The following is a 24,777-nucleotide window of genomic DNA, read 5'->3' on the forward strand; positions in this document are numbered from 1 at the left end:
GCTCCTCTGTGGAGTTATTTGCATCTTTCCACCATGTCTGCCTGTACGTCAGTAGTTCTGGAGGTTAACCATAACTTCTGATTGACAGCAAAGTGATATTAGCTTTAGCTTGTAAAATGGGTTCTGAGAGAGATACATTTAGTGATTTTGATTCTTTCCTCGCCGCCTTCAGTAGTCAAAGGTAAACTGCTACTGGCAATGTTGGACCTGGATTTTTATTTTTTGCTTCCCTTTTAAGAGCTTTACCATTCAAAGACATGGAGCTTTAGAGAGCTTTTGGATCTAATTCACAGACAGTGCATAGCTCCTGAATGCATCCTTCCTGATAAGGAATCAGTTGTTTCTTTGAAAGTCTTTTCTCAAGAAATAGGTTCAATTGATTCTCTGTGGCTGCTGCCCGAGCTAAACGTGCATTTCTTCTTGGGGATGAGGAGGAAGAAATCATGTGATAGAGAAGCTGGGTACTTTGTGACATCTGTTTCTTCAGAGATAGGAAGTTGCTTGCAAATCCTTGTATCTTGCCAGGTCACACAAGTGTGTGGCTGTTCTGGGTGATTCATGACATTCTTGAATTTGTCTTTAGCTCTCAAAACACAAACGATAGTATTTCTCTACTTCTTGTCTTTTCAATTAGTATGTGCAGGGCTGTACAGCACCCGCGCCCACAGGACAGGCTCTAACTGTGCTGTAATATTCAACTTCAGAACATCAAAGCTGACCTTTGTGTCACACAAACCATTTGTCCTTGGCATCCCTCTGGAGCCTGCCTTCTCCTTGGTGACGATCATCCCTGCAGGAGAGCTGGAGTACTGGATCCTGGATCCTGGTCTGCAGTGCCGTGAGAGCACGAGATAGAGCTGGAGGGGGAGGGATTGCCTGCCAAGCACAGAGGCGTTCCAAAGCGGAGCCTCAGTGGGCAGGCAGTCACTCTGTGAGCTATCACGAAGCGCAGATTCCAGTGGAAGATATTTTTCATAACTCTGCTGAAGAACTGAAGCCCAAGGCAATGTTTAATCTGTCAAATACTTATCAGAGAGCTACTCCTTCATGTGTGCGCTACACACTGGCAGTGCCTGGCCACTGGGAAAAGGCATCGTCTCGAGCAGAGGCAGATCTGTACATGCTGATTGTGGGAAAGGGCAAGAGGGAATTGACCAAAGAAAAACCAGGATACGAGAGCAGCCCTGGAAAGGGAGCAGGCAACAGCCTTGTTTTGCATAATGTGGCAGTGCTCGTGGGGTGTGGAGGGGATGGTGTCCCCAAGGGGCTGTCCCCTTCTGTCTGGTGCATGTCACTAAGGCACTAAAGCGTTATTTGCAGGTTTTAGTGCATGTGAGAGACCCATCAAAATGTCTTGGCAGCAGGATTCTCACTGCCTGGTCAGGAGCACTTTGTCCTTGGAGGCAGGAAAGCTGTGGTTTCAGTTGCCTTGTGATACGGGCTCCATAGCATAGGTGAATACTTCTGGTGGCTGAAGTTGGCAGAGCCCATGCTGTGCTTTGTCTGTGGCTGTGCCCAGTGCTGGGCTGCCTGGGGTGGCCCTGTTTTGCTGTCAGATATAGCTCAGACTGCAGCATGCACTGCTATGATGGTGTTATCCTCTCACACTCGCTTTGCTCTCAAGATTCTGCTATTCCAGGCATTTTTCAGAAGGCAGCAAAGTGTTTGTCACTTGCAACGATATTCAGACCACAAGGAAATTCCACCTTTAATTCCTGCAGCCAGTCCAACTCGTGCGTTTTGTAATTTCCTCTTTTTATTGTTGCCTACTTCCAAACGCCTCAAAATCACTGGAAACAGCCTTTAGTGCCTCTTCCCATAGCCTTGTCCTTGTAAAGTTCTTCCATTAATTTTTGTGTCAGTTCAACAGCAGGATGGAGCACAGCTTTTCCTTATAGCAACATGCTATAAACATTTGCTTTTTCATGTGCCTGCTGCAGTTCATCTCCTTGGCCAGCCTGTGCTTTCTTTGGCTTTCTAGTTAGTGAAATGAGTGTGGTTTGTGGACCTTGTGCTGCCCCACGTCATTTAATGTCACACTGACTTACACTGGCTACTTGTACGCTAGTGAAGACAGCCTCTGACAGCTATCCTGGAGGTACCATTTGTCAGATGCTATGGTGATGCATCTAAGGAAAGGGCCTTGCACTTGACAGGATGGTTACCTCCATCTCTTCCTCCAGCACAAATGCTTTGGAGCTGCTGAGCTGTCTGCAACAGACTGATAGTGCCAGCTCCTGCCTGCTTTGGGGGACGTCTTTACTGCTGGAGTCAACCTTTCCTCACTGTATTCCTTCTAAGGATCTTCAGCTTTTTATAGCAAATCCTCATCTCTTAATTTCTTTGAATGATGAGTAGACCGGTTTGGTTGTGTTACCCCACTGTTTCTTTCCTTCGATCCTTTCCTTGCCATCCTTCCCCCCCCCCCAACACGTTTAACATTACTGTATCTAAAGACATTCAAAGTGAAAATTGCATTGAGTGTTTAATATTGCTTACAAGCTGACAGTATTAGGGAGCTCTTCCTGCTTACCCCAATACCTTTCTCAAGCCCCCACAGCCAAGGTGCAGTGTTGCTCCTGCTCTGCAGAGATGATCTAACCTCCATGTGCACAGTCTCAGCTTCTTCCTGCTCAGTCTCTTGGTGCAGCAGGTGTGAGTATTTACTAGGTACTGTTATGTGCAAGCTACATCCAAGTGCTCCAACTTTCCCTACACTGGAAGTTTCAAGAGCAGTCTTAGAACTTCCCATGTGGGTCTGATCTTGGAGGAAAGAGACCAGTGCTGTTCATACAGGTTCACTTCTCCTAACAAATGTTCATTGAGCTGTGCTGGAAACAGCCAGCCTTGTTGACTACAGAGAGCAGAGTACAGATGGGGAACTGCATTTCCTCCCCTTGCCAAACCGAATGGCATCGGTTACCTTAGAACTAATGCATTTTCATTAGGCTCATTTTATTTTCCAGATTGTCATCTTTCACAGTGTTTATGAAAGAAATTAATGGACCTTACTAAATAGTGCAGAGAGGAGCTGGGAAAGCCTCCCAGGGCTTTGTTCTCATCCTTACTTTCCTGTGTTGTATCCTTGGGCTTTTGCAGGCATTGTTGTGGTAGCAAAAGCTGGGGTTTGCAGAGCCTGGCTGCTGGGTTCCCACATTCTCTCAGTGTTTTCCCATCTGCTCCTGTTTGCTCTGGAGGCTGGGAAGGTCTTGTACCCTCTCCTTACAGACACTAACAATAAGCATCCTGAAGGGGTGTGCACACTGCCAACAAAAGTGTTCTCAGAGGGCATCACTCAAAGGGCAGTGTTGCTCTTTCTTGCTCTGATGGTGTGCTCCACAAAGCATAGAGCTGCAAGGTTTGAGATCAAACCCATCCTACATGGGGCTTACTGCTGTCTTGAGGGGGCAGAAGACTTTAAAGATGCAGAGAGAGAAGGGGCTGCTCAGGGTCTGCCTGTGGGATTTTTAGCATCAAAGCCTACTGGTGTGCCAGGGTACAAGTGGTTGTGTATGGGCAAGTCCTGTTTGAGACCCCAATTCTGCTCAGGGTCTTGTGAAGACTGAAAGCTGGGAAAGCAAAACAAAAGCCAAACAAGGTAACTCTGGTGTCCATGGGCTGGGAACCGGCCTGCTTGGCAATGAATACTGTGCTCTGCAGTGACTACAGATTGGGGGAGTTCTTGATCATACACCATGGTAATCTCTGCCTACCTCAGTTTTTTTCATATTGCATTTCACCCTCCATGTGTCAGCAGCAAGCTTTCATCAGCAGCCCTTTACCATCCCATCTCCTGCATCCAGCCCCAGAGAGAAGCCAGCACCTCAAACAGCACCCACCATGCAGAGCTGCTGTCACATCAATGTGCAATCTCAGTGCACATTGCTTGAATCTACCCTTCTGACCTCTGGTTTTGCAGCCAAGCAGAGGCTTAAAAACAGAAAACAAACCAAACCTGTCAGAAACTCTGGCATTTGTGCTTTTTCCCTGAAGGCAGAGTGGGGTAGCAGGCAGCAGGGCAGGAGAGGAGGCTTTGGAGCACCAGAGAGAGGCTGTTTCTCTTGGATGGGTCTGGATTTTATCACATACTTCTTATTCTGCAGGTTTGCTAGTCTAGATATATTTACTACGTGGTTTCTTGTCTAATTATGTCTATCGTGGCACTGATTGAGCTGTTAATAAATTGTGAAGGTGCCTCACAGGCGCTTTTTGAGTCTTAAAGAAATAATCTACATTTAAATTGCAAATAGTAAAATTTCCTTACCCACCAATATGAAGGCGATAGCATCTCCACTGTTGTAAAATTAATCAAACTTCTCTTTGTGACAGAAAGGTTAATTTAAATTTTTCGTCACAATTACAGAGAGAGTTATTGCAGCCTCTGACTTGTAATTAACTTCTCTTTCTTTTCATCACTGTGTTAGAACTCTTTGTATTAGTGATAAATGGAGGATCTATCTGACCTTTTTTTTCCTTATATAATATAAATTACTTTTAGGTTTTGAATTCCTTCTGGTTAATCACTGCTATTCCATAAACAGGAGGATAGGCGAGAATAGCTTGGTGGTGGTGTTGTCTCAAATAAACATTACTGCAGTTAAGATGATAGGTATCAGGGGAACAGTCAAAAGCAGAAAGAACCAGATACAAGACTAGACATGTGTGTTGCTGCTGAGGAGGGCACCACCCTAATCTTGAAGAACTCCCTAAAACCTCATTTCAATCTCCCTTCTGTCAGGTTAAAGCCATCCCCTTTGTCCCGTCCCTATATGCCATTATCCAAATTCCCTCTCCAGCTTTCTTGTGGGCCCCTTTAGGCACTGGAAACTGCTCTAAGGTCTCCCTGGAGCCTTCTCCAGGCTGAACAAGCCCAGCTCTCTCAGCCTGTTTCCATAGCAGAGGCACTCTAGCCCTTGGAGCATCTTCTTGGCCTCCTCTGGACTAGCTCCAACAGTTCCAAATGATCCAGTGATCTGTCCATGCGCACTTGGAGCATCACAGGTGATAAATACCAGCCAATAAACCCAGTGTGGCTTGGAAAAGCTGGGTTGACCATTCAAATGGATTTGTTTGAGGCTTAACTAGCGATGTAGTATACTACTTTACTAAAATCACTTGAGAGTCACATGTCAGAAGTGGCTATATGTCCAGCAGAGTTGATATCATTACCCCCTAATTACAGACTATCTTATCTGAATTACTTCATGACATTCAGCTATCTGTGTTAACAGGGGAGAATAGACTATGAGACTACTGCCTCAGGCTCTACAATCTCATCAATCACTGAATATAAAATTTTGTCTGTATCTTTGATAAGTATCTCCTTCTTTGGATGCTTGTTAGAAACATGTTACCCTTATGATTAAGTTTCTCACCTCGAAAATTTGTGTGCCTTTGTGTTTAACCCAGAAAAGTCTGTTGTGTTTAATCCAGAAGAAGTTCCCAGGCAAACCAATTTGCCAGGCAAACTACATTTTTCACTCAAATGTAGTTAATGACCCAAACAAAATGAAATGCATGTTACAGGTTGATTTAAGCAATGTGGTCTAATGACAGCCTTCTCTCCTTTCTGCCCACTCTCACTAACAATTCTACTTTATTTCAACTAGGCAAAAAGAAAACGAGCTTTTTAAGCAAGGCTCAGAAATGTGTCTATTGGTGGGAGGGAAGTTGGGGGCACATTTAGCTGAAGATTTTTAGTTTGAAATTTACTGACAAAAATTAATTAGAAGAATCACATAATTACAATAAATGTATCTCACTGGTCCCCAGTGGCTTGTTTCTAAACACAGAAGGATTGCTTAGGTATTTATGACAGCAACAAAAAGTAACAAATAAAGGTAATGGGTTTTTATATGCAATAAAAATGACATACAGTAGCTGTATGTTTTAATAATTTGGTAACAGGGGTTATGTGGTATGTGGGTATGGTTATGAAGCTCTCCAATTTTTTGCTGTGAATGCTGAGGCTGGACCTGTACTTGCAAGAGCTAAGATGTTGACTGGTATTCCTGCCAGTGTCCAAAATATACTGGGGAAGAGATGCCTCAGCACCCACCATGGCTATCTCTACTTGCTGTGTTGTCTGCATTGCACGTTCCTCCCATGAGATAGACCTTGGGGGTGTTGGTTGATGAGAAGCTTGCCATGACCTGGCAGTGTGTGTTCGCAGCCCAGAAACCAACCATGTCTTGGGCTGCATCAAAAGCACCCAGTACCCCAGTGCTCAGTGGGGCAGGAGTGGTGCATATGTGAAGTCAGGGAAGGATTGGGATTAATCCACCTCTGCTGCTTCTCTCTGTAATGGTGTTTGCATCTGCAGAAACTGAGAGTTGTGCCTTGATTTAGCCTCACAAATGCCTTAATTCAGGTCTATTCACTTGGTTTTGTTTTGTTGCGTTTCTAGGATAAGTGAAGTTTGGAGGGGAAAATCTCATTAGTCTAGCATCCAAATTAGTCTTAAACAGTTAAACATCTATTTAAGGTGGGCATGTGCCATCTTAATACACTGCCTCCACACCCCTGCAAGGTATTTTGCCTACAAGGCAAGTTATTTTGCTTACAGAGGTCTTACTGCTCAATAACATGGATAAGTCTGTCCTGTGATGCTGAACATATACAGTATCATCATCAAGTATGTCATTTCATCATGGGAAGACTCATGATCTAAAGATGCTTTTTCCTTTTTTGTTTTCTATAGAAAAAGACCCTATATAACAAAGCAGGCTGACTGACTTTGGGATGTTGGTTGAGTGAGGTGAACCCCCCTCTTTCTGTTTGGATCTTGAAGGTTGTGCATTGGTGTAGACATATGAACACTGTAAATCTTTTTACTGCATGTACCAACCATAAATAGAAGCAATCTTCAAATGACATCATCAACACAAAGGGCACTAGAAGTTCCAACTTACGACACAGTAAATCATCAACTAGTCTAGTAATGGACATTGAGCCTGGACAGCTTTGCAAAGTGAGTTCTCATATAAAATGGTGTACTGCATTGAAATGTGGGCTCCAAACATGCTTAGCTAGTACCACTTCAGCTGCTTTAGTGAGATCATTTTGGATTTCCACAGTCGACCAATCTTCTCAAATTGCTCAGTGTCTAATGTAATCCCAGATGTATTTACCATACCTCATTGTATTTATAGAGGTGACTAAGCCATAAAGACATGGCTTATTTCCAGGGACAAGAAGTCCATGTTCTTCAGTGCATTTCCTCTTTTAAAAGCAATGCTATGGTGCTCTTGGAGTTTGAGGTGAACACATTTGTCTTTGCTCAGTGACGATGGTTGATCATTAGCAAAATGTATTTTGGTATTTATGGTTACAGGCTTATTGACCTTAATGCTACATACAGCAGTGATTGGATCACAATCACCCACAATTAGGAGGAGGTGCAAGAATTACCATGCACAGCTTTTCCTGAGCAAAGACAATGTCTCCAAAGCACAGCAGCTGCTAAGGGCAGTACATAAGAGGAATAAGTCCTTGGTATGATAAACTGGCTACTACAGACTTGTTCCTTTTCCTCTACACTGGTTCTTGTCCTCACTTAGCACACAGGCACTGTTAAACCATGCGCTCCTCTGATGTTTTTATGTATAGCTGCCCTGCAGTAATGGGAATGACACTAATCGGTATCAGTGCAAGGATGTGGCCCATAGACATGTCTACTGGTGATGTTGCCAGAACTTGTGCATGAGAGATACTCTGCTCCAGTACACCGCTTTTTAGCATCCAACTGTAGCTTTGTCAGTTTACTGTCAGTGTATGTACATTTGCATTGTGGGTTGCTTTATTCTCAGAAGTGCCTGAAGTTAGGTTACATTTGCAAGACGAATGTATGATATCCTGAAGCACAATTTGCATTTTGCTATAAGTTTAGTTTGATTCCCAACAGGGTCTGATCAAAGCCAGGCAAAAGGCATGTTTTCCTGTTGAGCGATACGGCAGTCCTGTGACATAATGAATTACACACAGCTGGTTTTTCTCTGGCTTAGGATTTTTCTTTCATTATTACTGTATTTGCAATTTCTAATTATTCTTGAATCTGGGCTCTGCTTACAGGCATATCAGATTATTCATGTGCTAGAATGAAATATGATGTGGAAAGCACCGCAGAATGTGCTTTAATTGTGGGTAACTGGGTATGTAATGGCATATAAAGAGTCAGGAGCTGGTACTTATCCGCAATGTCTCTTCTGCTTTCTTAGCTATCCCCAAGATCAAGTGTACTGGAGACTTACCACTTGTAAACCTCCTCTCCTAACACTGCTTCTCTTCTCCATCTCACTTTCCCAAGATTCTTTCTTAGCTAGCAGCCTTTTAGACAGTTGGCAGTGGTAATTAAATAAAATCAACTTCTAGAGGATGGCTGACATGCCTTGCATTCAGCTGCACAGTGTTAACAAGGCTGGCCTTTGGGCTTGTTGCTATAATCTTCCTAGGGTGTTTGTGGGATGTATTGTGCTCCCATCGACTTCAGAAGAAATCAAGAAGGGCATTTAGTACAGGAAAGGGTTGGGGAGAGTCTTTCTCCTGGCCTGCACTGAGATGAAATGGAGGCCAACGGAAGTGAAGTCTCAGAGGAGGGGAGCACCAGTTCTTACTCCTGAAACCAGCCAGGGCCACAGGAGTTAGGTGTGTGATTGGGAGTATGTGGGACAGATTTAAGAACTTGCTTTATGTTTCAAATCAAAGCATCAAATCTCTCTCTTTATATATATATATGTATGTATGTATGTATTTTTACGTATGATGCTGGGCTGCTCATAACTAAAATATTAGGCTTATGGAAAAGAAGGTGGAGCTGAAAGTTTCATTTCTCTATGGTGAAATGGGTGTGTATGATGTTATAAAATACTCTGTCAGTAAGTGTAAGTTTATCCAGCAGTCAGATTTGTTAGTGTGCTGTTACTGATCACTTCTGATTCCCCATTTGCTTAATGAGGAATATAACTAGAAATTACTTTGCACTGTGGATGCTTCTATTGGTCAGTCACATTTGCAGTTGTATTAAATGCCAAATGCCCAATTGCCAATGTCCTTGATTTTTTTAAATATTTGCTTGATGCAATGACATCTTGCTTTACCTTAAGATTCTATTGCATCTTCACCTACAGTGATGAGAAACTTCCTTTTGCATGTTGTCAGTGCTTCTGTCCATCTCCAGTGAAATACATCTTAATATAATTGAATACTGTGTGGTTTATTACCAAATTCCCTGTGCCTATGGGTTTCCATTAGGTAACAGGTTGTGCCCGACTTGGCTGCTTATAGGCGCAGCACTTGACTTCTCTGGCTGTTATAGGCTTGGAGTCTGGGTTAGATTTCTCTGGAGAGCAGCGTTCTGATTTAATAGCTAGTACACAGTTCCATTAATTACATCCAGAGAATTGTTCATGATGGATGATGACACAAATGGGTTACTCGGGCTAATTCAAGACACTTTCTTGAGCACACTGGGTCAATTTTCTAATGGTTCTAAGTGGGTGTGTTTCAGAAAACTGCTGGCACACACATATGTACACTCCCACGTTGCATCATGTGAATCAAGGCAATTCCAAATTCTGTTCTAGTTCAGTCTGTTCACATTTCATCTGTATTTGAGATGTTGGAAACTGAATGAAGCACTGGAGAATGTGCTATAGAGAGTGACCTGGGACTGGTGAGTGAGTGGTCTAAATGTTCTCTTCATCTCTTCTGTTTGGTGAAATTCCAATTGCAGACAGGGAATACTGGTGAAACAGAAAATCCCTAGGCTGGATTTGCAACCTTTGTTGCCCTACAGCCTGGTGATGACACCAAGCAATGGAAATGCACGCAGTGAGATGTCTGGATATTTACCCTAAGCCTTTCTGTTTCTGGATCCTCCACTATATGAATCGGAGTTGGGAAAAAGACACAGCATGAATCCATAGTTTGCTGTCAAATTAAGCTAAAGAAAAACCTCTCGTTGGAGCACAATTTAGCAAATTTTTCCATCCCTCTTCTAAATCTGTACAAATGCTCAAAAGTGCAGCTGAGGCCTGTGGATGCCCCGGCATCTAGAGACGGAGCGCAGTCAAAACCTGTGGAGGGATATGGGTTTTACAGACAGTAGCCATAACTGGATTTTGTTGTTTGAGAATGAAGTCACTTTACTGTAATAGAAAAGCTGGATCGATAGAAAAGCAAGATTCTGCTTGGAACTTTATTCTCAATTAACAGCAACTTAAGAGGACTGAAGCAGATGAAAGAAGTTTTCATGGTACATCAGTTAAACAGAAATTCTTCATTTTTATTTTCATACTAGTTTTTGGCACTGATTTTATCCATTTGTGATGTTCTTGTGAATAGGAATAACTGAATTAATGAACGGGGTTTTTTGCCTCGAGTACTGGGATTTATTATTTTTTTGTCAAGTGAAACGGGGACTTACTGAGTGTGCTTTAAAGTTGTTTAAGCTTGTGGCTAAAACCTGCGGTTGTAAGTGTTAAGCAGTTTGTGAGAATGTGTGAGGGTCTTAGCCAAGTGCACTGCTCCTCTGTTGAGGTTTGGGTTATCATGAGACAGGAACCGCTCTGACTGAGGGTGTGTGCTCAGTTTTTTGATAAGGTCCTCACTTACCACTTCACATCAAAGACAGGGAAAGCCTTAAAAGGGTACCTGATCTCTGGCAATACTGGTGTAAAGGGAAGATATGTGTCAAAGTCCATTCTTCCTCAAGAAGCCAAGTATTGAAGGAAGCTGATAGAGTTGCTGGTGAGCACATCCTTATTTTTCAGGGTAAACATGGGAACAGAAGCAGTGCAAAAGAGGTAATGTATCAGGGACACTCACATTTCAAGTGAAGTCTGGGGATGGAAGAGTGTCCTGGGCTGATAATTGTGCAACTTCATGAGTGTTGAGGTGTAAGGTGGCTTAGAGATGCGTAAGCTGGTTTACACATCTGATAAGCCATGCTACTCCTTTTTATATCCCTTCTTGTTTTGCATAGCTGGTTTAGTTGACAGTGCACTGGTTTTGCTGCTTTGATCTCTACTCACTTTGCCTGTATTTTCAGTAATTACTTAGTATAAAAATAAACGCGTAGGCCGCATCACATAAAGTAATTAATGATTAGAATGGAAAAGTGTCAAAATCCGAGACCTTGCCAGGGCAGATTAGTTACTGCATACGAGACACGAGCTAATAACTAATGGGCTGCTGTAGTAATGGGGGAGTCAATACCTCTTGGCTGCTCAGGGAGCTGACAGTAATTTCTGCTAGGTCATAGATTCTGGAAAATGAAGTGCCACCTACTACAACACAGGGAATCTCTTTGGACTTTTTGACAACAGATCATCCTATGAAGTTTATATCAAAAGAAATATTAATCTCCCAAGTCTACTTCTTTATCTCTAAAGGGGTTATCTGATACTGTTACAGTCACGGACAATTAAGTTTAGCCTCCTGTGCAAGCTCTCAGCTTTGGAAATAGGCTTTTGGTTTTGCTTAGTAAATGATGGGTTTGTAGGATCTGGCAGCATCAGGGTGTGGGACGGGGAACCTGGAAGAGTCCATTCTGCTGTGCCAAATCAGCTCTTCTGACTTAAGAAGGACTCCTACTGAAGTCAAAAGGAATTCAGCTCAAGAGGAGAGCACTTAAAAAGGTGATTTGCAACTGAGCTGTAAAGCTGGGATGCACATGTTTGTGCCTTGATACCCAAAATATTCAAGGAATTATCATCTTTGTCTTCTCTGAATTTATTACAAATCCTCTGGAATGGGGGGACACCTGTATGTCTGAGCAGCACCTAGAGCAGTGTCAGCTGTGTACCCTGACTGCTGATGGATGGCAAAAAGGGGCTTAAGTCTATTCTGGGACAGGCAGCATAGCTCTTCATCCATGACTGGGAGCTCGAAGTACCCAGTGCAGAAACTTCAGAAAGAAGCCAGCAAGCAAAGGGGACTCCAGCCCGCATTTCTTACCTGCAGGCAGTGAAAAGAGAGCCCTGCAAAGCATTAAGAGTTAATGCTAGTCAAAGAGCTACAGAGGTATAATAAGGACTTTTTCCAAACATCTAGAAGGATGGTAATGCTGGAAAGTAGGCCACTCCCTAATGAGGGGAATGGTGGTGTTAATTATGTCTTGAAATTGCCTGAGATACTGAAATTCATCTTCAGCAGAAAACCATCAGGAAAATAAGTTCAGGCAATTAGGAGATGGGGTAAAACAGTGTAAAAATAGCCTGGATAATTAAGAGCAGATAAGGGAACATCTAAGAGCTGGCAAGAAATGTAAAGAGAGCCTCCTGCCTTTGCTGAGCTCCATTGATCTCACAGGCACAGGACCGGGAGCACTTGCTGGCACAGATGATGTGAAGGGCAGGTCCCAATCCCTGCTGTTGTGTGTGCTGGTGGCAGTTCAGCTGCACAAGGGCTGCTGGCTGGCAAGGACATGTCTTGTTCCTCATGGCAGTGCCATTGATGCTGCTGTGCTACAAATCCCTGCAAAGGCCATGTGGAGTTGGTTAGGTGAAGTCTCAGCTGTGTGCGCAAGAGGGAGATAGACACAGAGCAATTACAGCCACAGACCTGGCAATACAGGGTCAGTGGAGAGCAAACATAGCTCCAAATCTTTCAGATGTGCTGTGTTGCAGAAAGGCATGGCTTTCCATCCTCCTGCTGTGATATTTGTTGTGAGAGTGCTTGTTTCCTGCTTGCACAGGGAGGGAATGGGGAGTTGCTTCCCCTTCAGCTGCTCCCCCATTTTATGGGACCAGAGCATGGTGGGGAAAAGCCCAGTGCTAACTCTGATATTCAGTGACAGCCCTGCAGCTGCTGCTGGTGTTGATGCTGGTTGGCACATAATGTTGGTGAATAATATCTGACCTAGCAGAACAAGAACTCTTTCATCAAACACTTTTGAAGACAAATGACAGTCTGTGTAGCATGTAATGGAATGGATGATAAATCACAAAATGGGGAAAAACAATTGTGTTACTCCTGCTGGTATGAGTTCCTGCTCAGAAGGTCCATATGTTATGGGTTTTGATGACATAAATTTAATGACATTGTCTGGAAATGCTGATCAGAAGTCAATATACAACTCGGTCCCGAGAAGTTTCCTAATGCCTTTGTCTGTTTTAGGTAATAGATCTGTTGATGTGTTTCTTTCCTATTAAGTGCTGTGATAGGATGCCATAATGGAATTACAATATGGAATGGTAGATTGACTAAAGCAGCATTATCAGAAATGTCACCCCCTAACAAATTAGCAGTTGCAATGTTTGCCCTCTGGTTACAAACCCTTGTTCCTTTTGTCTTTTACTAGAACTTTTAATAACAAAGCCTGTGACGTAAATGTCTACAGGGTATGTTTCCAGTACCTAAGTGTGAAACGTGTTTCAGTGGGGAGACAGGGAAAAAAAGACACTTTTTAAAATTCAAGACAAAGGAATTTTGGCCTTGGGCATTCCAGCTGCAGCTGCTGATGAGACAGGGTGGATGGGACTGGTTTACTATGTATATGTATGTATATATATTTAGAAGAATAAAAAGATACCCACATATCTGGTTATGAGATTAATAATCTTTAAAACCAACAAACAAAACATACCTCCAAAATAAAATTAGTTATTCTTTTCTCTAGCAATTGATATATGGTGGACAGGTTTCAGATTTCAAATGACTGAGCCTGGGAATCACGTGAGGAAATAGAATTAGGTTTTGTCTTGAGGTTTTTTAGTTTGTTATATAAGATGAGGACAGAAATCTGTGGGGCACACTCCAAAGTCAATGCTCATGAGCCATCCATGGATTTGGGTGTGCAGGGCTTTGGGCAGCACAAATCTGGCCACAGCAAGGCTGTAGGCCATGCAGCACATGAGAGGGGATGGAAACTGGATATCCAGGAGCAGACGAGAGGAGGAGATGATGGATTTGGTCAGCATGATCAACACATGCGTGTGTTGGCATGTATGGTTGAGTAAGCCGACAGTGTGACAAGGGAGCTGGTGGGTTTTGTTATATCAAGCCAGCATGTTCATGCTTACTTGCTGGTGGGTTTTGTTATATCAAGCCAGCATGTTCATGGTTACTAATCTTTGCCATTACCCTTCCTGGGAATCAAAGAACCAGCTACCTTGTGCTCCTCAGGAGGAGTACCTGTCTTCATTTCAACAAAAGCGCAGGAGCCAGTCTTCAGGTAGATATAACTGTTGGGTTTTATTTTTAAGATGCAACAGAAAAAACTTAAAGTATAGAAACTTAATCCATAATGGTGACACTTCACTTATCCAAGCAACTGGGAAGTGCCTAAATACTGAATCCTGTGGCTTAATTATATACCTGTGGTTTAATTGGTTGTAATTTTTACTGAAGAGTCTGTTTATTTTCCTATGGAGAGGCTCTAAGATGCCTCTAAATAACAAAGTTAGCGATCCCTACCTGTGCACCCTGACATCAGGAGCGTAGAGCTCACTGAAACCTGCAGAAACCTGGAAAACACATGTTTTGTCTGGTGTCAACAGCCTGTGGTTTCCTCCTGCTCTGCAGCTGGGAACATGTACCAGGATGAGAGAACAACCCTGCTGTACTTCTGCACACATTGCACTGTGCACATCTGGCAGCACACGAGCTATTGCTGATGCTGCTCTGGGAGCAGAGAGTCGCTCCAGAAAGGAGAACCAATATTGTAACTTCCTAGAGCCATTTCTCGGATGATCCCACAGCAGCACTGTTCAGCTGCACTAGGAGGGCTTGGCAGAAAAGTCTAGATGGGCTTAGGGACACTCATGATCTTCTGTTGTTTACTGGGACCTCACGTGGTTTTCATCTCTGCACATTTGCTGTTAGTAATTATGTCTCTCCCTGTGCTGGGAAGGATCATTTTTGCAAGATCAGATGTTGAAAGTTATGCTCATATCAGCGTGTCTGTGGGTATTTGCTCTTTGTGTTCCAAGCACAAATCCCTTGTGAATAGGCACAGACCAGGGGCCGTACCCTGGACAGTCATCCTTATTTAGATGACCCTTTTGACTTCAGTATGTTATTCTTGACTGCCTAAGAATAATTTTCCTGCCTGAGAGGTTAGAGGATTGAATATCGAGGCTTTCCATTTGCATGCTCTAGTTAGAGGCTAAACCATTGCTTGTATCCAAATGAGCAGAAAAGCTCTTCCTACTGTTCTGCCAGGGTAAAGTGCTATGAAAAGATTTTTATCTTGAATATCCATTTAATCCAAACCAAATGTGCTAGGTTTTCAATTCAGAAAACTGATTTTTGTTCTCCCCATTCCCCTTCCTCCCTAGCACAGAGGCTCAAATCAAGAACCTCCTTTTGAATATCTGTAGCCAATTTCCTCATAGTACTTGGATCTCCAAGCTTCACTGGGCTCGTACAACAACAGAATCTTCATATCATTGTTTTTTCACCCCAAAATGCTTAATTTCTGTTAACAGCTTTACAAAAAGGGCAGTGTATTGCTACTTGGTGATTCCAATGATAAATGAAGCACATTATATGTGAAGTAAAAGCTCTGTTTATCCTTGCTCTTTTTTTTTCCAAGTCCCAGCAGGTTTAATGTGAGTAGCTTTCGATGACCTTCATAACAAATCGAGAATAAAACTCAGTGCATTCTCACAAAGGTGGGCAGCATTGCAGATTCTTCTTATTTGAACTGAATTAACAATAACATTCACAAGCTGTATTAGTAATATTTGATAATGCAAAAGAGTTAATGTTCACTGGAAGCCAGGAGCCAGCACTATTTGTTTATCAACATATTCATAAAGAAACAGAGTTATTAAAGGATCTGAAATCACTCAGTAATTCAACTGCTGATGTTGATGGATGGAACTTGGCTGTTCCTCTTTGCTAAAGCTGCTGACTGGATAAATGTTTTATACATGAAGCCCAGGGCAGGAAGGGATGCCAAAGGTTTAAGAATATTTTAAGAAACTCTTTGAGATGTCAAGCAAGTTAGCAGGTGTTGTTAAGCAAAGGAGCTGAAGTATTACATTTAAACATAACTGAGCTGTCAACATATACAACAATACATCAAAAGCCAGGATGAGATTCTTGTCTCAAGAAGTATATGGAATGATGAGTTGGGAATACAAGTCCTTTTATTTCCTGCACCTTTGTACCTTCAGTCATCTCACAGCCTTGTCTTTTTGAAGCATTGTTATACTAAAGGGAATTTTCACACATCACATAGTGAAATCAGGCCTGGAAACAAATAAATATTTAGATACTGAGCCCTACAAGGTCACATATTTATATCAAAGACAAAAGAAATGATATGATGACAACATTCATGAAAATCACAGCCAGGAACGAACAATTTGGATCAGAGCAAGTAGATTCTGTCTGACCTCTCAGTAGGAGAAGTTGTTCGAAATGGTAATTGTTGAAAGAGGCTATTATCAAAATACAGGATAATGAGGAATTTCCCTCTGTCCTCTTCACCCTTCCCCTTTGTCTGTGGGCAATGTTTTCTGACAGCAAGTTTATATCTTCTCAGCTATTTGGGGCAGTGCTGCTTTTCAGCAGTGAAAGACCTAGTTGTAATTTGAGCTATAATTTCAAATGCTTTTCTATTCTATGAGAATTCAGATCTGGATACTTTGTTGATTATTTTTGAAAGTGATTTATGTTTGTAACGGAAAGATGTGTTTTGCATAAAGGATTTTAATTGAGAGATCCTTTGCCCCACAAGCTCCCGCGTGGATAAGGTTTTGAATATTTCATAATCAATATTAATAACTTCTTTTAAGTTTCAGCAGTCTCATAAGAGCAGAAAAGATGAGCTCTTGGTGGAACTGATTTGGAGAAAACTCCAGGAACAAACTCGCCATCAAAGTTTTCAAGCTGACAAGCAGGTATTCTTTATTGTGACGCCGGGAGACATGGGGGATAGCTCCTCCTAACATATGTCTCCGAATTTCTAAGCAAGCCGTCCTTATATAGTCAGTAAGCATACATATTCATTATGTACATGCATGCATATTCATGAGGCTACTTATATATTACATCATTCTTCTAGAAAGTTTCCCCACATGCGTACAAAAATGTGGTGGTGGTCTTTGGGGGTCTTTTACTTCTTCCAACAATCTTCATCACTTCTGGCAGGCTTTGAAGCACAAAGTAGATGTTTATACCAGCTTAATCGGTTTGTTAACACTACAGACATAGCAATCATCCTCTCCTTCTACTTATTAGTTGGTTTAACTGCAGCCCATCCTGGACACCTGCTATTCCCAGATACTCCTTATCCCTACATCCTGTTTTTCTATCCTCTTTTTGTTACACTTATTTTGTGCTAAGGTCATAAGGACCTAAAACTAGGTCAACTACAGCAGTTTATCTTATACAAGAATACTCAGAATGTCCTCTAGTTGCACCCTATTTCTTTTTTCTGTGTGAATCATGCACCTCAGTAATTTTCCACTGCTACTGTTACAAAACCATCAAATTAACATTACTTAAAACTGATTCTACTTATTTACAAAGGTTTGTATTTCATTTTGTGCCTCCTTGTCTCAAAACTGAACTGTCAATCTTAGTGGCATTAGAAAAGTGGCATTAGAAAATAGTCCCGTTTCCAAATCTAGCTGCATGAATTGTCCTTGCTTGCCAAGGGAGCAGCAAAGGGCAGTTTAAATGTGCCTTATTATGACATCTCAAGAGTATAAAAATTGGGAAAGGTATTAAAAATGAATAATTAAAATTGAAGACTGGTAGATAGGGGCAAGTAAAAAGCAGGTTAGTTCTGCTCTCCCAATGCCCTTTTGATTTGCAGAGGTTCAGTGCTAAAGACCTAAACCATATTTCTCATGGGCCACAGTTAAAATTCAAATCCAATAGACTGACAGTGAAAAATACTGCCAAAAAAAAGCTGTCAAGTTGTATCAAAATAAGTCACTATTGCACCTCTTTATCTGTCAAAGGCATTGATTATTTACAAAAGAGGAGCCCTCTGACAGTTGCTGAAACTGAAGAATCCCATGTTGAAACTATTTGGTTGACACATGTCACTACTTCCTAAACAAATAAGACAAATCTGTTATTTTTGACTCTTTCTGTAGGAGAAAGAATGTTTATGTAGTATTTTATGAAGGATAAATAATGCAGAAAGAAAAGATCATCTTAATATTAGCACTGCACTTTTGTGTATACACAAATACAATATATTTGTGTATACACAAATATACTGATACAAATAACCTCGGCTATTTGTATCAGTGGGTTTCATAGCATCTTTTAAAAATGTTCTTCTTTGCATAAAATCATGTGTTCCTTTGGTGGTTGTGGTATGTTGCAGGGATCTACTAAGATACCCTGAAGTAATTCAGATAATCAGTGAACCATACTAGTGCTATTCTTGATGACAGCTGACAGTTTACTGTTAACTACACTAAACTTCTGTTTCCTAACAGCCACGCAGTAATATAGACATTAATGTTCTGCACAATGCCCTTTTGTATTGCAGATGGCCAAATTAGAAGGGCAAAATAAGGGCTTCATCTTGGACTTGCTTTTGAAATGAAGCTGGTGCCAAGTCTCTGCTCAAATTCTTTGTGTAACTCAGTTTTCACATGGTGGATGTGGGCACCCCTGGCTTTATAGGTGCTGGCTTTGCAGTCCTGCAAGGCATCTTCAGCGGAAGGGAGAGTCTAGCTGTCTTTCTGCTCAACTTTGTTATGTATGGATGCAGGTGCCGCTTTCCAGCTGAAACAGTACCAAATGGAGAGTGTTTTCAATGTGCTCCCTTGGGAGGAGGCTATTGAGTGGCAGAGCCATTGTGAATTGCTAACTCTATTAAGAAGGTGAGAACTGGCTCAAGCAGCCTCAGTCAGAGACAGGCTAATGCCCCTTTACACAGTCTTTATTATTCATTAGCACATATTGTGCTTCCTCCTAAATATAATTCAGGCTACAGTTGTATCACATTAAGACAACGTTAAATCTTTCTATAATTTGAAGGAAATACTGCTCCCAGCTGTTGCTGCAGAAGCGAACTAAACAAAAGCCGAAGAGGTGCTAAAGGAACAACCATAAAACTCCAACTGCATTTGGCACACATCTCCTTCGGTGCCCTTTATCCCCAAAGGGGTTGGGAGTGGCTCTCTGCACTTGTGTACATGATGCCTCTGCGCTCCTAGTATCTTGCACCTCCGGAATTGCTCTGCCAAAATAAAACAAGCTCCCAGATCCCTCAGGTACTTAAACACTTTGCTGCTTTGTGGGGAGTAGGGTACCTCAATGACTGATGAAGTGGGCTATTAAGATCCTGGAGCAGGTTGTCATGGGGGACCTGACATTCCTTCCTTGTGCCCTGTAATGAGGCACCTCTGTGCAGAGCACAGCACTCATGTTGTTGTGGTGCTGCTGCTCCAGGAACTGTTGACTGCTACTGAAAATGAAGGGCACAGGGAGCTTGGTCTTCAAGGACATCCGGGCACCTAATTCTGTCTCACCATAACAGAAGTAGGGCCCTAAACTCCAGTGATGACTTGACCTATGCAGCATGGCTCTGTTTGCACTGAATCAGCAAGAATGAAGTCCAGCATTTAAACATCTTCTCTGTTACAAGCTTCTTCTGAGGCTGTAAGCTCTTTGGAGGGATGTTATTTTGCTTTGTGCTTGCACAGTGTTTAGTGGGATAGGGTCCTTAGCCATGTGGCTGCTCAGGAACTGCCAAGATGAATTAATATTAATAACAATACTAAAAATAAACACATGTAAACAGGGATAGTGACAGGCTCAGAGTTCTGACAGCCCTGGAAGGCTTTGATGTTGCATAGGTAGAGATCAGGATGTGCATCCCCAGATGACAGGCTTGGAAAAAAGCTATAAACAGCCCACAAAGTGTGTTTCCATTGTCCTCCTTGGGCTCCCTCCCCTATTAGCTCTGATGATTTACTTCAGAGAGTGTGTCTAAGTACCAGCAAAAAAGCAACTCAGAAATTAACCCCAGCAAACTTACAGTCTCACACTTGACCCCAGAAGTGTGTAGGGTTGGTTGTTCAAGTAGTAATGGCTCATCATAAAGCAGAGGAGAAATGTGCCATTAAAAGAGAAGCATGGAATGAGCTGCTGGGTGGTGACAGCCTCTAAAAGAGACAAACCAAAGCATGACTCTGACAGCATATTATATTCACAAGATAAATAGAGGCAGAGAGAGGAAAAAGCAAAACAAATGGAGTTGCTCTGTACATATGTCCAAAAGGGAACCACAGCATAAATACCACCAGCCAGAAGTTATGGAGCATTGACAGACTGCCTGTCAGGGAGAGAAGCACCGCCAAAACCCTTGTGGTGGAAAATGAAGATGCTGCAGGAGATTTGGGGTAGTGTCTGTTGGGCAGGTGCTGCTGATGCTCGGTGGTAATGAACTGAAGACGAGGATGGAGCGTGATTGAGGGGAAAGTGGCAGGCTGTGTTTTTTGTCTAATTGCAGATTTGGTTTCTGAGCAAATCAGATTTATGCTTCTCTCAGACAATTTTGCTAATAAGCCGATGACTCAGAGCCCACAGCAGATGGGATTCTGTAGCTGAGGTAGATACTATTGTTTTTGTCATGAAAGGAAAGTAGCCATTTTTCTCTTGTAGAAAACTAATCTCTGGAAAATGTGGTGATTTTTCCTTCCCAGGAGAAACACAGCTTTTTCAAATAACACTCAGCTAAGCCTCTGGACTCTCATTTAAGATGCAGAAGTTCTCATTAGAAATAAGTAACTTGGGACAACTTAATATGTGATATGCTGGGAAAAGGGGTAGTGGGGGGTGCTAGTTCATTTGTTGGTTGATTTTTGAGGTTGTTTTTCTGTTTGGGTTTTCTTTTAGCATTAACTCCTGTAATTGATAACATTAATACGCCAAGAAAGCATTGCCAACAACCATAGCACCAAGTGGTGAACTGAATTGAGCTCTTCAGCTCTCTAAAGATAAAATGCTTCTTGTCCATGGCTGCAGGAGGCTGCTGCCAAGAACCTGGGAGTATTTTGCTAGTAGGAACATATCTCTTTAAATCCTTGGAAAGGGCCTTCTATCTAGACGTGAAACTGCTGAAGATTCCCTTCGTCTCTCCTGTTTCTCCTGTGGATTTTCAGAAACTTGTTTCCCACTAACATAATTCAACACTGTTTTTGAGAGGGAAGCATCCACTCTATAGGAAGTTTGTGAAGGATGGCAGCGAGCGCATCTATCATTATGAGAAGTCATTCTGCATTCAGAAACCACATGTGGTCTGAATTTCCTTGAGAGGGGTACTTCTTCACAGGCAATAGCGGTGTGTGGTATATAGGGTGATGAAGCCTTTCCTGACCTGGTTTTGTTTAAAATCCCTTTGAAGACTGTCATGTTTCACCTTTCTTGAAAATTGTGTTACAGCCGGTAGAGGAGTTGGGTTTGTTTGGCTTGGTGCTGTGTGTGTGAGCAGAGGCTGCTTCCCTCCTTCCCTCTCTGTTGGCTTGTGGTGCAGGTGCAGAAAGAGGAGCTTTGAGGTTTGAATATGCTTTAAAAATAAATAAGGCTTTTATTTATGGTATAGTACGTGCATTCTTTAAATATTTAAAATAACTCCATGGAGAGCTTCAGTAATTACATATACAATCATTTGTATGGTAGGTACTCCTTGAGTTTGTACCCTGTGTTTTATGATAAAGAAGATCTGAAAAGGACATTAATTGGTGAAAAAAAAAGACAAAAAATGAGTGAAATTTGATGCTCAAAAATTGAATCGAATCTAAACACAATTAAGACTTACCTTTGAATTTACCAAAGCTATATTAATTGATATACTTATGGAAAAATGCCATGTGAATAAAAAGAAAGTAGTTATTAATTGGATGGAACAGATATTATAGATAGATATTACAATGGGGTAAGCTTCAAAACAGAAAATGATCTTGAAGAGCTCAATGGAAAATATCTGCTCAGGTCTGAGTACATCTCTGCTCAGGTCTGAGCAGTGATCAGGAAAGCATAAATATGAAATAGCATGACATTAATTTGCTGAATAGAGGACAACACTGCAAATGTGAGTGTTGTTCTAGAGATGGTGATGTGGCCTCACCTTGAGACGCATGCTTAGTTTGGTTACACTAATTAAAAAATGATAGTGCAGGAAATAGAAGAGGTCCAGTGAAGGGCAACAGACCTCATCAGAAGCACAGAAAATCCTTTAGTGGGAAGATTTGCATGCAGGCAGAGACAGCAAAGGTTAGGTCTGTTTATTCTAGGGAGAGCACTATATGGGATGCACTGCGACACAGGCGATGGTGGATATAAATAAAACAACAGTGCCATGACTTTTTCCCCTCTCTTGGATAGGAAAGAGAGACATAAAATTAAATTTGAAGTTAATGTATTAAACAGCTTTAATAGGAAGCACTTTTAACCTGAGTTTTAATTAGCCTGTGGCACTCGTTGCCAAAAGGTGGGATATTGAGACCGACAGATTGGCATCATTTGTATGATTAGCAATATTGTCTACTGTTAGTAGGGCTGGAGTTGAATCCTTTGTACTTCTGGCCATATGCTAAACACAGGCATAATCCTCCTTTATGGCACCTTACAGTGCTTGACTCCCCAGCACTTTGAATCCTGTTCTAGTGACATAGGCTGGGCTATAATTCCTGTTTAAACAAATAAGTTTAGGAGTTTGGATTGTCAGGTTTTTTTCCCATTCCCACATTTGGGTTGACTGTGAATACATCAGTTTGGAGGAGAGATTTTTGCTTCCCATGGAAGCTGTCTATTTGTCCATTCTGGTTTGTTTTGGTCTCTTTGTCCTTTTAATAGCTTGCATCCTTTACAGTCTTTAATTATTGCAAATTTTGGACTATTTTTTCTCTCCAAACCAGCTGCCATCAATAAACTGGTCTAGTAATTATTTCTCTGGCTTCAGAAAATGGCTATCATGGAGTCGGACGCTCTAGGAACAGGTGGGCTGCAGAATGCCTGTTTGATTTGGTAAACAGCATTAAAAGCTTGGCACTTCGAGTTAGTCCCCTAACAGACTAGTCCTACAGCTTTTGTTAATAAGATGCTGTATGTCTTCCAGTGTCACAACATACATTATTTGCCATTGCAAGACACTCATTGCTTTTTTGTGTTTTTTCTTCTTTTTAGAAATATGGAAATGTAAAAAACACGTACGGAAATATCTGTGGGATGGAAATACTTCTAAAATATACACTGGTGTTTGGTTGGGTAGAGCCCTTTGGGAAAAGGGGAGGGTACAGATGGACAGGCAAAGTCAGAAGAGCAGGCTGAGCCTGGGGTACAGCGCCAGCACAGATGCTCTGCTCAGTGCAGTTCCTACTTCGTGCCCAAAAATTGTGCTCTGAGGCAGTTTATGCTTGTAGGACAGTTTAGCCTAATGTGGAGCTGGTAACTTGGCACACAGGAAACCTGTGGTCTTTTCTTGGCTCTGCTCAGACCTCCTGGGTGAGCTTAGGGAAGACACTGCAGCAACCTCAGCCCTCTGCAATATGGGGATTGTGAACCGCCGGTCCCACGCACAGGCTCTGTGAGCTACTGGGGAATGGAGTTACTAAATAGGAGGTGAGATGGTTACAGCTTCATCCTTGAGAATGGGGCTGGGCATGGGGCCAGGTTGGGGTGCAGTGAGTACCACACAGTGAGTGGCGTAGTGCTGTGAGCTGCCAGCTTTCCTGCCCCACGTGGCATCGTAACAGCTTCAATACCAAACAATACACCTGGGGTTCTGTGTTCATCTGTTCTTGTAGTCTCTGGTTTTACTCCATGTTTCCTCAACAGTCACTGACATTTAGAAGTGCTGTTTTCCACTGGGGCTTTCAGTCACCAGGTCCTGCCAGAAGGCCTTTGTGAGGCAGACAGCCATTATTGAGGGCTCAGCTGAGGACAGGGCTAATGAGAAAAGCAATCCTGTCCCTTCTTCCTCCCTGAGGTCAAACAGTGCAAAAAAGATCTAGGGGACTTCAGTTCCCTTATTGTCCTTTCTGGAGAACAAGGCTAAAACCAAGAATAAGTAAACTTCATCCCTTTAGGAGGGGAGACAGTGGCAGCTCCTCCTGAGAACACTGTGCAAAAGCCATTCTTAATTGCAGGTCACAAAGGAGTAAGTGAATAGATTCTTCTCTCATTCCACCCCCAGGAGTGGCTGCAAAGTGGTGATAGGATTTGTTCCTTCTGCCACTGCTCAGCATCAGGGCAGATACATGATGAAACCTGTGCCATAAAGGATAAGGAAGGGAGACCCACAAACTCAGGTTTTTTTAGGGGGTTCTCCCCTCTTTAAAAACTAGAGTTTTGCTTCTTTCACATTAGTATTTCTTCCCAGCAGCAGCAATCTGGTGATTCTTCATTTTAAGGGCATGTTAGATGACAAAAGTGGTTTGATACCAGCTTTGTATGAAACCTAGTGGATTTTAAACTGGAGAGGGTGATGTCCCTGTGCACACTGACATCTGAGAAGCCTGTTCTTCTGAGTCCTGTGCTAGCAGTGCAGCTGCTAAAGCTCTCGAACACTTTTGGACAAAACATACTATGTTCCTCTGAGATTTGAAAAATTAATTAATAGAACATTGATTTAACTTACTGGCTTTTTGCAATGCCTTTGTTTCCAGGCACTGAAAGTTTGCTTGCCAGTTGTCCAGCCAGAAGCCAGTATCTATAAAACCTGCCATAGGCAGTTTGTGGAGGGCCTTAATTAAGATATGCGTTACCATCCCTGCTTTAGGCTGCTTGTGAGAGAATGTAAAAAGCACTATGAGACAACTGTCTTTTCCTCCTGTTTTGAGACTCATTCTTGATCCC

The sequence above is a fragment of the Lathamus discolor genome, chromosome 7, assembly GCF_037157495.1.
Source record: "Lathamus discolor isolate bLatDis1 chromosome 7, bLatDis1.hap1, whole genome shotgun sequence".
NCBI classification, from domain to species: domain Eukaryota; kingdom Metazoa; phylum Chordata; class Aves; order Psittaciformes; family Psittacidae; genus Lathamus; species Lathamus discolor.